General features: G+C 42.9%; 1 long non-coding RNA gene across 2 annotated transcripts; it reads right to left on the bottom strand.

Moving 5' to 3' along the window:
• Window positions 1-621: 621 nt before the first annotated feature.
• On the bottom strand, window positions 622-1,770 carry LOC139030053 (uncharacterized). Of its 2 annotated transcripts, XR_011482371.1 has the most exons (3): window positions 1,599-1,710; window positions 1,379-1,465; window positions 622-1,049 (listed from the first exon to the last, which is right to left on the bottom strand). It is a non-coding gene; the product is annotated as an uncharacterized lncRNA (long non-coding RNA). The 2 variants fall into 2 exon arrangements; XR_011482370.1 differs by lacking the exon at window positions 1,379-1,465 and having other exon boundaries at window positions 1,599-1,770.
• Window positions 1,771-3,688: the final 1,918 nt, after the last annotated feature.

Below are 3,688 nucleotides of genomic sequence, written 5' to 3'. Positions count from 1 at the left end.
AACATTGCTAAATTAAAGGAAAGAAAGACCAAACTGAAGCTAGAATGGACTGCCCACATCCTGGGCAAATACTGAGACATTCTGGTAATGAACTACAAGGATTAAAAAAAAAATTCTAGCCAGGAAAAGGCACAAAGGAAAATTTTAATCAAATGAACACTGTAATACTGCTAAAGAACTTGGAGGACAAGGGGACACAGAGGATGAGATGGTTGGATGGTATCACTGACTCAATCAATGGACATGAGTTTGAACAAATTCCGGGAGAGTGTTGAAGGACAGGGAAGCCTGGTGCCATGGGGTCACGAAGAGTCAGACACGACTTAGTGACTGAACACCACCACCAAGATGTGTCATTCTTTGTTTGAACATAATATAGACGTAGGGCCCGTGACTCAAGGGGAGCCTTCACTTCCTTGGACCTCTACTCAGATTCTGGACCATAAACTCAAGCATTGCTTAAGCTGAGGATGCTGTTTACTGTTCTTACTGGCTTCCCACCACCCTCCTCCCCTTCCTGGACACCCACAGGAGTCTGCCTGATGACCCACTTCCTCGAAAACAATGTTTTTATCTATGGTAGGAGTATCATTTTCATCTCCAATAAATTTTAATCTTAACTTAGCTTTTTTCTTCACCCTTTATTAAGATGGAACAGACTTTTGCTGGTTGATCGGGCACTCCTATTTCTTCTTGTATAGTCACCTCTTAGTGTACATTGCCCATTTTCCTATCATTTTGTTCATTTTTCAAGTTGGACTGGAGCTGCTCTTTGTGAACTGTCAGATGTATGGAGAGAATGGACTTCTCCGGTGTGTATTTTATCTTTTGAATTTGTTTCTGGTGTTTTGCTGAACTGAAGCTTTTCATTTTAACATGGTCAAATCCTTCAGAATTTTCCTTTATGGCCTCTGGGTATCTCATCTTCCTTGGAAAGGTCTTTATATCACTCTGGGATTATGATATTCTTATACTGCTAGTGCCAGCATGGCTGAAGGACAGCTGATGACAAGAACTCGGAGGCTTCTGACCCAACGATCAGAAGAACCCTGGGAAAAGAATGACATTTTTTAAAGGGCTAAAAATGTAAAACGCAAAGATTATCCAGACCAAACAGCAGAAAACCTGAAGCTCCCTAGGTTTATAAAGAAGCTGTTGCTGAGCTTAGCTATAATTGGGACAGACAGCAAGGACAGAACAACATACAGTAAGGTCCTATAGACACCTAAACTGCCTCGACTGAATTTTATACTGTGCACAAATGGGCACACATGGGCACACATGCACATGTATATAGATAAAACTGGCAACTTAATGATTTAACTTAAATTTTTCTGAGCGCCCAGAAATATTAAAAGCTGACAGGAACCATACTGACTTGGCATACTCTTTAGGTACCTCATACCACATCCCATTATCTTCATAATCAACTGTGATTCCCAGATGACACAGGATTTTCTTGATTCTGAAAATTTATAAACATCCACTCAATTCTCTTTCCTACCAACACCATTAGTTGATAAAAAGCCCCAAATAGAGATTTTTCTCAACTACCCACTCCCCCCCACTGCCCCGCCCATCTCAGCCTTGTAATCTACCTTTCCGGATTAGCCTCTTCTCAATTGATGGAGCTCGGCTGTCTGCTTTGAAAAGCAAGCTCAGGTCCCCCAGTTTACACTCTGGCTCCCAAGCCCCACCCGCTGCTGACTGATTAGTAGCCACTGTGATGCTTAATCTATTGTGACACAGGCAGGTGGTACATAGGATTTTTCCTTTACTACCTTACGGTCCTGCAAATGACTGGGCACATAATCAATTTTAGCAGTAATTATAAAAATGATGAAGGCCCAACAAATACTAAACAAAAGGCAAGTGCTTAGCAATGTCCAGGGTACAAAGAAGAGACAACTTTTTGAGGACAGTTTCTTATGTTTCCTACCCCCAAAACTGTCATTTTCCTGAGAAGACTCTTGAGAGGCCCTTGGACAGCAAGGAGATAAAACCAGTTAATCCTAAAGGAAATCAACCCTGAATATTCATTGGAAGGGCTGATATTGAAGCTGAAGCTCCACTACTTTGGCCACCTGATGGGAAGAGCTGACTCACTAGAAAAGACCTTGATGCTGGGAAAGATTGAGGGCATGAGGAGAGGGGGGAAAAAGAGGATGAGATGGTTGGATGGCATCACTGACTCAATGAACAGAAGTTTGAGCAAACTTCAGGAGATGGTGAAGGACAGGGAAGCCTAGCATGCTGCAGTCCGTGGGGTTACAGAAAGTTGAATACAGCTGAGTAACAACAACAATGAGGAAGTTGTTTAGTTTAGATTAAATCCGTAAATGGGGAGTGCCATGTAGATGTAAGAATTTACAGACCTCAGGCAGTAATGGATTCAGAAAACGGAAGTCCTTCGATGTCCGAAAATAGTTTGACAAGAATGCATAGCCTATCAACCCACCACTAGACCCAGAAAGCAGTATGTGTCTGATTTCCAAGTACTGCTCCAACTCCACATAAAGAAGGAGGTGTCCCCATTAAAGAGAGGACTGAGTGACTTCCTGAAGAACTGGACAAGCCACATCCCATTTATCAGAGAGACGCAGCTCAGGTGGCAGTGCCTGGGCCTTTGCCAGAACTTCTCACTTCGAGTAGATCTAGGCCCCTGAACATTTCAGTATTGGGAACATGTGCAGTTCTCTGTCAGAGCCATCTCTGCTTTAACATTCCTTGGGGCTTGGCAAGGAGAAGTCACCTCATTTTCACAACTTCACGGCGTTTTTTCACATGATGAAAATGCCCTCATGTTTGTCGTTCGTACAATAAACAAAAGCAAGAAAGCAAATCCATCTGCAGAACAGTGCCATATGAAGCTAAATTAAAATGCTAATGAATGAGCGCGACACAGAGAGAACAGCGCGCTGCCGAGAGTGAAGGGAACACGGGTTTCATGCAGAAAAGTCCTTCGAACTGCAGTCTGTTCAACCCCGCTCCATTTGAGGGGCTGCAGACAGCAAAAGTAGGACAGAAGCCGAAGCCGAAACCAAACTTTTCATGGCTCCTAATCCCAGTTATTGCTTCTTTCAACTGTTTGGCTTGGTTTTTCTTGGAATAACGTTAGATGAAGTCTGAAGAAACAGCCCCTGGCAATGCTTTTTCACAGAAAATATCCTTTTTTTTTCCCCCTTCCCCCTCCAACCATTTATGTGATGGAACTGCTTTGATATAGACAATAAGATGCAATTACCCTACAGGGCTGAGAAAGGGGGGAATAAACCAAGATGAACATTGGACCAAAACTAAGAGATGTTCCTTACACCCTAAGCAGAATGCATGCCTCTGATTTTCTCATCACCATTGAGTCAAATTATTTAGTCTGTTGATGTCAGATGTGTTAAGACAGTTCATCCAAACCAGTGCTATCCCTCAGGTGTAAAACTTATGAACAACAGATTGGCCAATCAGTTTCAAAGATCTTTGGGAGAAAACTGAATTGGATCCAATGCAGTGAGGGATGGAGTCTGGAAATGAAACGTGTCCCCATTAAGAAGCTGCTGCAGAAATGAAGGAGAACAAGATATGTAGGAAGTCCCAAGTGCCCCTCTCCACAGAAAGAAATGAGAGGTATGTCTGAAGAAAAAGACTTAATTCCCTGCTGCTATTCCCAATGCGGGGGTGGAGGGTGGGGTGA

The sequence above is a fragment of the Odocoileus virginianus genome, chromosome 20 (genome assembly GCF_023699985.2).
Source record: "Odocoileus virginianus isolate 20LAN1187 ecotype Illinois chromosome 20, Ovbor_1.2, whole genome shotgun sequence".
Classification (NCBI taxonomy): Eukaryota; Metazoa; Chordata; class Mammalia; order Artiodactyla; family Cervidae; genus Odocoileus; species Odocoileus virginianus.
Note: the sequence above shows the minus strand (reverse complement) of the source record. Positions and strands in the feature narration are given on the sequence as shown.